Below are 12,567 nucleotides of genomic sequence, written 5' to 3'. Positions count from 1 at the left end.
CAGACCGAATCATACCTTACAGCCAATGTCCCAGACTCTTCCATCACCATCCCTAGGTGCGTCCTGCCAGAGGTGGCAGCACAGTGGTATACAATTGGGAGGGAGCAGCCCGGGAGTGCTCAACATTGACTCCGGACCCCTAAAGGACATCAGCCAGACTGGGCCTGTGAAAGGTAGTAAAGGAACCAACAAGGAAAAACCTACTTAACCTTGTCCTCACCAATCTGCCTGCTGCAGATGCATCTGTCCATGATAGTATTGGTAGGAGCGACCACTGCACAGTCCTTGTGGAGATCATGTCCCGTCTTCACACCGAGTTTTCCTTTAATCGTGTTGTGTGGCACTACCACCATGCTAAATGAGATAAATGAGAACAGATCTCGCAGCCCAAAGCTGGGCATCTGTGCATCGCTGTGGGCCATCAGCAGAACTGTATTCAATCACAATCTGTAACCTCTTGGCCCAGCATATCCCCCACTCTACCAAATACCATCAAGCCAGGGGATCAACCTTGGTTCAATGAGCAGTGCAGGAGAGCATGCAGAAGCAGCAGCAGGCATACCTAAAAATGAGGTGCCAACTTGGGGAAGCTACAACATAGGACTACACGCATGCTAAACAGCGGAATCGGCATATAATAGTCACAGCTAAGCAATCCCACAATCAATGGATAAGATCAAAGCTCTACAGTCCTGCCAGATGCAGTTGTGAATAGTGACAGATAATAAAACAACTAACCGGACGAGGCTCCACAAACACCCCATCCTCAAAGATGGGGAAGCCCAGCACGTCAGTGCAAAAGACAAGGCTGAAGCATTTGCAACCATGTTCAGCCAGAAGTGCCAAGTGGATGATCCATCTTGGCCTCCTCCTGAGCATCCCATATGCCAGTCTTCAGCCAATTCAATTCACTTCACATAATACCAAGAAATGGCTGAAGGCACTGGATACAGCAAACCCTATGGGGTCCCGACAACATCCTAGCTGTCATATTGAAGATTTGTGCTCCAGATCTAGCCATACCCTGAGCCAAGCTGTTCCAGTACAGCTTCAAAACTGGCATCTACTTACAATTTGGAAAATTGCCCAGGTATCTCCCATCCACTAAAAAACAGGAGAAAATCCAATTTGGCCACTAACTACTCCAATCCTCTCAGTCTACTCTCAATCATCAGCAAAGTGATGAAAAGTATTGTCAGACATGGACAAAAGAGTTGAATTCATGAGGAGAGGTGAGAGTGACTGCCTTCGACATCAAGGCAGCATTTGACTGAGTATGGCATCAAGGAGTCATGCCTAATAAAAAGGAAGATGGTTGTGTTTGTTGGAAGCCAATCCTCTCAGACCCAGGACATTGCTGCAGGAGTTCCTCAGGGTAGTGTCCTAGGCCCAACCATCAACTGCTTCAACAATAACCTTCCCTCAAACATAAGGTCAGAAGTGGGGATGCTTGCTGATGACTGCATAGTGTTCAGCACCATTCATAACTCCTCCATATGCAGCTAGACCTGGACAACATCCAGGCTTGGGCTGATAGGTGGCAAGTAACATTTGCTCCACAAAAGTGCCAGGCAATGACCATTTCCAACAAGAGAGAATCTAACAATTTGCCCTTGACATTCAACAACATTACCATCACTGAATCTCCCAACATCCTGGGCTTACCATTACCCAGAAACTTAACTGGAGCAGCCATATAAACACAATGTATACAACAGCAGGTCAGAGGCTGAGAATTCTGCAGCGAGTAGCTCATGTTCTGACTGCCCACGCCTGTCCATCATTTACAAGGCACAAGTTGGGAGTGTGATGAAATACTCTCCACTTGTCTGGAGGGTGCACCCTCCAGACAACAGTCAAGAATCTCAACACCATCCAGGACAAAGCAGCCCGCTTGACTGGCACCCCATCCACCACCTTCAACATTCACTCCCTCCACCACCAATGCAGTGGCAGCAGTACGTACCATACACAAGGTGCACTGTAATAACTCGTTAAGCATCCTTCGATAGCATCTTCCAAAACCACAACCTCTACCACCTAGAAGGACAAGGACAAGGACAGCAGACGCATGGGAACACCACCACCTGCAAATTCCCCTCCAGGCTAAACACCACCCTGACCTGGAAATATATCGGCGTTCCTTTACTGTAACTTCTTCCCCAAAAGGACTGTGGGTGTACCTACACCATGTGGACTGCAGTGGTTCAAGGCAGCAGCTCACCATCACCTTCTCAATGGCAATTAGGAATGGGTAGCAAATGCTGTCCTAACCACCCATAGCTCACATCCCATGAAAGAATAAAAACAATTCTCCGTGCATTACCCTTTCCTGTTGAAGTATACAGCAGCTAACATACACCGTCTCCTCTCTGTGTCGCTGGGTCAAACGCAGCAGCTGGGCAGTCACAACCAGTGGAGAATATTTACCCATTTCAACTCGAAACAGAGTCTGCTATGCAATTCCTTTCCCTGGGGCAGAAGCTGCTCTCCAAGCGGCCACAATCCAACGCCGCACGTAGAGATCTGATTTTTTTTTTTGCAGGTTGTGACTTTGCCGGGGGGTAATCTACTGTCTTTATCATTACTTTCCCACCACCCAGCCCAGGCCTATTCTTTCCATATCTTAAACCCTATGCGAATATCATTCCTTTATTTCACACAGCTTTTAAGAATTGAAAACTCTTTACGTTAAGTGCATTTTCTTATCGTATTCTTCAACTGCATAAATTCATAATAAATTAACATTCCTTACCGCTTTAAGCACGGCAATCTGATCCGCAGCTGACGTCAACAGCTTCCTAATGAACTAGTCGGCAATGCTCGTCCAGCGAACCCACCCTCTCTCCCTTCGCCCAGGCTCAGTGAATCAGTGTGTAATTAAATCACACGTTTGTTGCTTCACCTGACGCACTGTTCACAACTCACGGGGCAAGCCCTCTCCCTACTCAACTAGATCCCAATTGCTGAGGGGTTGTGTCCAGTGTCAATACCAGGACGGTGGACACGTACTTGGACTTATGAGACTGAAACTAAAACTATGCCTTTCCCATCAGGAGACGCTGGATTGCTCCAGTGTCGTTGAACACAAAGTCAAACAAAAGTGCCCTCCTTTTAAAGGGGCACAACTGTGGAGACTTATAACTTCAATAATATTCTTGCCCCTGTCCAGTGCACATTCCGAACCTTGCACTGCCTACCGGTCGTAGAAGGTATATATATATACACCTTATAAACGTCTGGAAGATTATGAAAGGGTTTTAACAGGGGAGATGTAGAATGTTTTCACTGTGGGCGGAGTCCAAAATTAGATGTCATAAATATAAGATAATCACTGATAAATCCAATAAGGAATTCAGCAGAAACTTCTTTACCCAGAAAGTGCTTAGAATCTGGAGCTCGCTACCACATTTGAGTAGTTGTGGTGAATCTCATGTGGAGCATAAACGTCAGTACAGATCTATTGGGCAGAATGGCCTGTTTCTGTGCTCTAAATTCCATGTAATTCTATATGTAATTGGGATTTGAATGAGTGACCTTTACCAACAGCAAATACAAAAAGCAGTTAATCCTCCCGTGGGACCAATGTGCTATCTTCCACATGCATGTTTACACACTTATTTACATTCGGGTCATCAGTTTGCATGCAGGCCAGCTCTGTATTATATATTGTTCGTCGTAAGCATTGTGATTGTTAAAAGACCTTTCTCCATTGTCACTTTTAGGTTATGAAACAAAGATGTGTGTGCAGTGATACAGTTATGTGGCCATGTTACCCACCTCAGTTCAGTCAAAGTTTTAAAAAGCGGAACTTTAAAAAAGAATGCATAGTGGTTAAGGCAAAATGCTTCTGTAGAATTTTAGACAACTTGATGGCCAAAAACTAAAGATCCTTAAAATTGATTTCACCAATTTCCATGACAAGTTCCCATTTTTTCCCAGGTAAGTGGATCAGTAAAAATCGATTCTCATCTTTAAAAAATCATTGTTTTTCTCCCTCTTTTGCCATAAAAATCAGGTCCCGATATACACAGGCATGCACAATGGATAATTGTCTTATGGTGAGTTCAGAATCTAAGTAGTGACTGTCCTTCTACAACTCAATCATTCTAAAATCTTTGCTAGTGCTCCCAAAACTCAATTTTTTGGTATGGACATGGGTAGTTATGTTCCCAACCAAGCAATCAAATTCAATTATTAATTTAACAAAAAGCAATTCGAATGCTTTTGCAACTTGTACTTGTCACAAGTTTTTTTTTAAACTAAGAGGTCTGTGTGCCTTTAAGACTGATGAAAAGGACTTTCTGTGAATAGTGGTTGCTGAGACTTGGTATTTGAACTGCAGGCTATAAAACTTGTATCCAAGCAACTAGAGCATAGCTACCTGACCTGAACCCGACGGGACCCAACAACATGCGTCGGGTTCGGATCGGGTGGGGTCGCTCTTCCAGATCTGGCATTCGGGCTTGGGTCGGGCCGGGTCGGACACACTCTATCACCACCTCCGGTACATGGCTCCAATCTTCATGTACTTTTTAAACAACCTTTCAAGTCCAGTTACAGTTTTTGTTGCTTATCTGCACAAGCTTAAAAAGTGAAAAACGGAAGCTAGATTAACTGAACATTCCAGTGGTCGGGTCGGGTCTGGTGCGGGAAAAAATGAAAGGGCTCGGGTAGGATGTGGTTCTGTCGGGCTCGGGGCGGGTTGCATTTGCAGACCTGAGCCAGCCTTTACAAGCAACCAGGAAGATCTCGTGACTAGGCTGTTAAAAGTTTTTCATTTGGCTTTTGGATTGAGAAGCCAGTTGCTGTTGGAGGCCTGATATTGCAGACCAAAAAAAGAACTCTCTCTGAAAGGAAGACTTGTCTCTCTTGTGAGAAAAAGGAAGCTCACATTTGAGTTGGGACTATGCTCGGCCTGGAGAGAGATAAAAGACCCCCAGAGAGGAAAAGATCCAGAGAAAGAGGAGTTGCTGCTCTGTGGAGAAAAGCTCCTTTGCTGAGAGGAAACCTGCATTGTTAAAGGTAGCAAAATTCCTGTTGCCTCCAGTCTCAAGAATCCCTGCCTCGAGAGTGAGTCCTGTTCCCTTTTGTGTTTTTGTAAGTTCCTGAAATCTCAAGAAAGTTTCTACTGATAGACTGCTACTTTAAAATGTTAGTAGACTTGTTGCTATACTTTTGCTGAAAGATCTGTGTGATGCCTGCTGCGGACAAATTGCCTTAAACGTCTACCCATCACAGACAGTTCATCAAACTCACCTGGAGAGACATCGAGTGGCATCGACTATTCGACTCTAGGACACCTCACCGATCCGGAAATATCCTACCAGAAGTTACCCAGTTATTTAATCATTCCTAAGAAACAGTTCTAATTTAAAACATCATTTTTAAAACCGGTTAACCGTTGGTCTTGAATGTGTGTGTGTGTGTGTGTGTGTGTGTGTGTGCATGAGGGTTAGGAAGAATAAGGAATTGTAAAACCTTTTCATATATAAATATCTCCATCGTTTAAAACTTGGTTTATTAATAAATAGTTAATTTTATTGTTGTTTAAAGAAACCTGGTTTGGTGTGCTTTATTCTGGCGATAAATAAAGTGTTTAATTTAGCTATTTTCCGGTAGATGGGAAACTTTATAAATATGCTGTGTGTGACCTGTGCAGTAGTGAGACTGAATTAACAGTGCATTTCTCCCGCCTTAGTCGTAACATACCTCTTTTGTAAAATCTATATTTATACTGATTTTGTTACAAATACAAGTTATCACAGGTCAAAATTTGTGCTATCTAATCCAAAAGTCTAGCATATCTATTATTTCATTAACCATCTTTAAAAAATAAATTCTTGGGATGTAGGCATCACTAGCAAGGGCAACATTAGTTGTTCATCTCTGGTTGCCCTTGAGAAGGTCGTGTTGAGTCATCATCTTGAATCACTGTTGTCTATGTCCAGCTGTGGCTCAATGGGCAGTATCCCTCACCCAACATCACTGGACTAGATTATCTGGTCATTTTATTTTTTGTGGGAGCTTGCTGTGCACAAATTGGCTGCTACATTTCCTACATTATAATAGTTACTATACTTCAGAAGTACATCTTTGGCTGTAAAACATTTTGAGATGTCCTGAGGTCATGAAAGGCAATATGAATGCAAGTCTTTCTTTCATGTAGTGAAGGTACTCCCACAATGCTGTTAGATAGGGAGTTCCAGGATTTTGCCAAGTGACAATGAAGGAACTATGATATATGTCCAAATTAGGATGATGTATGATATGGAGGGGAACTTAAGAGTTGGTGCTGTTCCATACATCTGCTGCCCTTGTCCTCCTGGGTGGCGGAGGTTGGGGGTTTGAGAGGTTGTGCGAAAAAGGTCTTGGCAACTTGCTGCAGTGCATCCTATAGATAGTTCACATTGCAGCCATGGTGCACTGGAGCGGGTAGATGTTTAAACTAGCAGGTGGTCCAGGACGCCATCTGCTTACTCCTGAATGGAGTTGAGCTTCTTGAGTGCTATTGCAGCAGACACATTTTTTGTTTCTTGTCACCACTCCCTTTGGCTTTGTACCATGAAACCTTTTGTCATTTAATCTCTCCTCCCCTCCACCCTATCAGAGCTTCCTTTTTGTTCTTCTTTCCCCTCCTCCTTTTCACTTGCTCAAAACCTATTCAACAAATATTTAGATGAGCACTTGAAATGCCATAGCTACGGGCCAAGTGATGGAAAATGGGATTAGAATAGATAGGTGCTTGATGGCCAGCACAGACACGATGGGCTGAAGGGCCTGTTTCTGTGCTGTATAACTCTATGACTCTATTACATTTCTAACCTTTGCCAGTTCTGATGAAAGGTCACAGACCTGAAACGTTAACTCTGCTTCTCTGTCCACAGATGCTGCCTGACCTGCTGAGTATTTCCAGCATTTTCTGTTTTTGTTTCAGATTTCCAGCATCCGCAGTATTTTGCTCTTGAGTTATCCCTAGTGTCCTGGCCAGTATCTATCCACTAATCGACATTACTAAAAACAGACTTTCTGGTTGTTATCATATTGCTGTTTATGGGAGTTTCCTGTGCACAAAAATTGGCTGCCAATTTTATTACATTACAAAGTACACTTCAAATGTACTTTATTGACTGTAAAGCACTTTGGAACGTACTGAGGTCTTGAAAGGCACTATATAAATGCATGTCCTTCTTTTCCATGCTTTTCAAAGTGAGAATTAATTTTTTTCCTTGCTAATGTCACAAGTAATTTTACCTACACTAATGTTAGACTCATTGGCCTGTAGTTATCAGGTTTATCTCTTTCCCCCTTTTTTGAACACAGATGAAACATTTTCAATCCTTCAGTGGTTCGGTATCACTTCCATATCCAAGGAGGATTGAAAGATTGAAGTCAGAGCTCTGCTATCTCTACCCTGGCTTCTCTCAGCAACCTAGGATGCATCCCATTTGGGCCAGGTGACTTATTAACTTTGAATGATGTTAATCTATTTAGCAACTCCTTTCTGTCTATTTTGGATCTATCCAATATGTCTACTCCCCCTCTCTTCTACTGTGACATTATCTTCACCCTCTTCTTTTGCGAAGTACTCATTCGGTGTCTCTGTCATACTCCCTTCCTCCACAAGATTTCCTTCATGACCCTCATCGACCCCACCATTATTTTAATTATCCTTTTAACTTCGATATGTTTATATAAGATTTTCCACTAAATTCTGTGCCTGACATTTGTCATAAATGCCATTTTTCTGTTTTATTTTAACCTCTATTTCCTTTGTCATTCAGGGAGCTCGAGCTTTGGATGATTAGTTTGTATCCTAAGCCATCTCCACCTTGAAGGCCTGTCATTATTCTTTTAATGTTTTCCTGGCTAATCTTTGTTTCTAGCCCACCTCTGCTAGATCTGTTCTCAAATTGCTGAAATTGACACTCTCCTAACTTTTCAACTTTGATTTTCCTTTGTCTCTTTTCATAACTATTTCATACCTAATTATATTATGATCACTATTATCCAGATGTTCTCTCATGGAAACACATTCCACTTGTCTGACTGTAATAATCCAAATTAATACAACAAGGTCTTTTTTTACCTTTGTGTTGCAACCAAATTAACACTGTCTGTACCCTTTCCTAATCTATATGAAGTCTCTCGACAGCTTGTATCCCCCATTTACCAATACCACCATGTCACTCAGGGTTCTCCAACAGGCTGTATTGTAGACGCCCCAACAGCTGGCAAAAACTGAAATGAGCAAGATCTTGAGCTTTCCTGCTCCCACATCACTGTTAGAAACCCCATAAAAAGTTACACCTTGTTCAATCATAAATAAATCATAGAAACATAGAAACTAGGAGCAGGAGTAGGCCATTCGGCCCTTCGAGCCTGCTCTGCCATTCATTATGATCATGGTTGATCATCCAACTCAGTAACCTGTTCCTGTTTTCCCCCCATATCCTTTGATCCCTTTCGCCCCAAAAGCTATATATAACTCCTTCTTGAAAACATACAATGTTTTGTCCTCAACTGCTTTCTGTGGTAGCTAATTCCACAGGCTCACCACTCTCTGGGTGAAGTAATTTCTCCTCATCTCAGTCATGAAAGATTTACCCCTATTCTTAGACTATGACCCCTGGTTCTGGACTCCCCCATCATCGGGAACATCCTTCCTGCATCTAATGCTGGAATCACTCAGCAGGTCTGGCAGCATCTGTGGAAAGAGAAGCAGAGTTAACGTTTCGGGTCAGCGACCCTTCTTCGGACCCTTCCGAAGAAGGGTCGCTGACCCGAAACGTTAACTCTGCTTCTCTTTCCACAGATGCTGCCAGACCTGCTGAGTGATTCCAGCATTTCTTGTTTTTGTTTCAGATTTCCAGCATCCGCAGTATTTTGCTTTTATCCTTCCTGCATCTACCCTGTTAAGTCCTGTTAGAATTTTATAGGTTTCTATGAGATCCCCCCTCACTCTTCTGAACTCCAGCGAATATAATCCTAACCGACTCAATCTCTCCTCATACGTCAGTCCCGCCATCCCAGGAATCAGTCTGGTAAACCTTTGTTGCACTCCCTCTATAGCAAAAACATCCTTCCTCAGATAAGGAGACCAAAACTGCACACAATATTCCAGGTGTGGCCTCACCAAGGCCCTGTATAATTGTAGCAAGACATCCCTGCTCCTGTACTCGAATCCTCTCACTATGAAGGCCAACATACCATTTGCCTTTTTTACCGCCTGTTGGACCTGCATGCTTACCTTCAGCGACTTGTATACAAGAACACCCAGGTCTCGCTGCATATTCCCCTCTCTGTTTATAGCCGTTCAGATAATAATCTGCCTTCCTGTTTTTGCTACCAGAGTGGATAACCTCACATTTATCCACATTATACTGCATCTGCCATGTATTTGCCCACTCACTCAACTTGTCCAAATCACCCTGAAGCCTCTCTGCATCCTTCTCACAACTCACCCTCCCATCCAGTTTTGCGTCATCTGCAAATTTAGAGATACTCCATTTAGATCCCTCATCTAAATCATTAATATATATTGTGAATAGCTGGGGTCCTAGCACCGATCCCTGTGGTACCCCACAAGTCACTGCCTGCTATTCAGAAAAAGACCCGTTTATTTGTTTCCTGTCTGCCAACCAATTTTCTATCCATCACAATACACTAGCCCCAATCCCATGCGCTTTAATTTTACACGCTAATCTCTTATGTGGGACTTTGTTGAAAGCCTTCTGAAAGTCCAAATAAACCACATCCACTGGCTGTCCCTCATCAACTCTACTAGTTACATCCTTGAAGAATTCTAGTAGATTTGTCAAGCATGATTTCCCTTTCATAAACCCATGCTGACTCTGCCCGATTCTACCACTGTTATCCAAGTGCTCTGCTATAAAATCTTTGATAATGGACTCTAGAATTTTCCCCACTACCGACGTCAGGCAGACTGGTCTATAATTCCCTGCTTTCTCTCTACCTCCCTTTTTAGATAGTGGGGTTACATTAGCTACCCTCCAATCTGTAGGAACTGTTCCAGAGTCAAAAGAATCTTGGAAGATGACCACCAATGCATTCACTATTTCTAGGCCACTTCCTTAAACACTCTGGGATGTAGATTATCAGGCCCTGGGGATTTATCGACCTTCAATCCCAATCATGTGATTAATAAAAAAATTTTGACCAACAGAAAAATTATTTTTATATTTGTGGACTGCTTTAAATGATGAATTGGTAATTTAGTAGATTTTTAAGCTAAATTTTTAATCATTTTTAAAATATTTTTTCAGAATATTTTAGCTTCTATCTTCACCCCAAGTGTATGTCCCAATCTTTAATTTGTTCTATATAAACATTTTTAAAAGTCATTTTATTTTAATGCTTTTTATTCCCTCTTTATGTGTCTGAAAATCCTTTCATGTGATGAAAGCAAAATACTGCGGATGCTGGAAATCTGAAATAAAAACAAGAAATGCTGGAACCACTCAGCAGGACTGGCAGCATCTGTGGAAAGAGAAGCAGAGTTAACGTTTCGGGTCAGTGACCCTTCAGCCAGATGACATCACTTCAGCTCCATGCGGGTATGCCAAATAAAAAACGGGGCAATCAGTTGCAGTACCACTGGATGGCGCAAGAGGTGAAAGTCTCACCAGAGAGATTGCTAGAAACAAGGGGTGAGCACCCTTGCTTCGCCACTGATTGCAAACCCTGGGCCATAACATTTTATATCCAACTTGGAAGGGAAAACTCAGTACAAAAATGAGAATACCAGATTTGATTACATTTTAGAAAGATGAGAGAGCTAGCTGAGATGGAAGGATAAATTGACACACAGAACTGCAGAGCAACAGTGGGATGTTTCATTGTATGAAGAAATTTCTCCTAAATACTTTATTTGACAAATAGTGGCACCCTTGGCCCGGAACGTGAGGACAGAGGTGAAGCAACAATGCTTGACACTGACCTTGAGGGATGCTGCCCACAAAGATCTCGTGATCTCTCTGAGTGGTTTTCCCCTTTGCCAACAGCAGTTTAATTCTGGCCCCAAAGAAATGTCTTGGTGTGAAGTTGACAAGCAGGTAAGCAGCCAATCACATTGAAGTATTCACACAGCAAATCAAATGTGAAAAACACTTGATGTCCTTTACTTCTAATTTAAATTTTCAGATAGTAAAATAAATGATAATGATTGGATTAAGATAGAAGCTAAAATAAGGGAAAAAAATAAAAAATGAAAATATGTAGAATTTATTAATATTGTTATGAATGTGCTTGTTTATTTTGTTAAAATTTTTTTGCGAAATTCATAGTAAAACTGAACAAATGTTGGACCAGTTTTTTTCAAGAGGGTGAGCAAGGAGACACTGAAAGAACTGGTTTGGCAACAATGTTTACTGGTTGTCACATGACTCAAGTTAAAAATAGAACTGAAACCCTGGTAACAGGGGAAATTGTGGGCAGAGAAGTGACAGGCACCCCATAATAGGACAAGCCCGGGAATAGCAGCGTGCACCTGAGAAGGCAGCAAACTCAAGCTTTCAGTTGCAGTGTCAGTATGTTTTACCTTCTGGAAGGAGGTAAATTACTTCTCAACACCACCTGAAAAGAACTGTTCTAAAAGATCCCAGTGACTTGTCTACCTGTACTCGGAAATAGACTGTATGCTGTTTTCTTCAGGAATGAGCAAATTTTCAGCCGAAGGGCTAAATTTTATGCCCCCCCCCACCAAAGAGTGGGAAGGTGGCGGGTGGGGGGGGTATAAAATGGAACAGGAGGCTCGGGGGGGCCCTTCCCAACCCACTCCCGCCTCTGTCGTCACTTTACGCAGGGCGGCGGTGACAAAAAAACGGCCCGCCCACCCCAGGCCAATCAAGGCCCTTAAGTGGCCAGTTAACGGCCACTTTAGGGTCTCCGCCTGCCGCCACAGAGATTTTACCCTTGGCCGGTTGGGCGACCCAGGCCCGAGAGGAGATGCCTGACAAAAGCAGGCAGCTCTCTGACAGCCTGGGGGTGGGGGGGCCCTCCTGATCAGGCACCCTGGGCCCGACAGAGGGTCGCCCCCGATGCCCCAGCCACCCCCAACACTCAACACGCACCCCCCATCGACCACCCTTGCCTCGCCGGGGCCCAACCGATTGCCGCCAACGAGGCCCCAAAAACGTACCGGTTCTCCGGGGCTCTCCAGCATCTTCTGTCTTCAGCTGGGTTGCAGTCCCAGCAGTGATCACCGCTCCCTGTGGCGCTGTTGGGACTAAGTGCTGCTGGCCCACTGATTGGCCTGCAGCTCCATTAGGCGGGACTTCCTGCCTCAATGAGGTGAAAGTCGCGCCTCAGACCAATTAAAGGCCTGGGTACCGCAAAATGTGGTCTGGATCCCCAGGCCAGGCAGAGGCGGGTTCGCCACCAACTTTTCAGTCGGTGGACAGCTCCCATCCGCCGAGGGTAAAATTCAGCCCCAGGTGTTTTTTTGTCTGCAACAGAGCTCTGAACCAAAAAATCCCTTTTATTTTTCAGCTTAACCAGTGTATGTAGATACATGTGTGTGTGTGTGTTTGTGAGTGGCTAAGGTAA

At 43.5% G+C, this 12,567-nt stretch overlaps 1 protein-coding gene across 5 annotated transcripts in view; it reads right to left on the bottom strand.

Annotated features, from left to right (window-relative positions):
• Positions 1 to 12,567, bottom strand: part of pla2g7 (phospholipase A2, group VII (platelet-activating factor acetylhydrolase, plasma)) — a 161,194-nt gene that overhangs the window by 143,854 nt on the left and 4,773 nt on the right. Inside the window, exon 1 of one of the 5 annotated variants that reach the window (XM_068023027.1) lies at positions 2,756 to 3,097. The exons of 1 other annotated variant lie outside the window; for it this stretch is intronic. The gene's annotated coding sequence lies outside the window, so the exon portion shown is untranslated. 3 more of the 5 variants (XM_068022989.1, XM_068023018.1, XM_068023008.1) reach the window with 3 other exon arrangements.

Source organism: Heterodontus francisci, chromosome 3 (assembly GCF_036365525.1).
Source record: "Heterodontus francisci isolate sHetFra1 chromosome 3, sHetFra1.hap1, whole genome shotgun sequence".
Taxonomy (NCBI): Eukaryota; Metazoa; Chordata; class Chondrichthyes; order Heterodontiformes; family Heterodontidae; genus Heterodontus; species Heterodontus francisci.
This window is presented reverse-complemented; position numbering and strand designations above follow the sequence as displayed.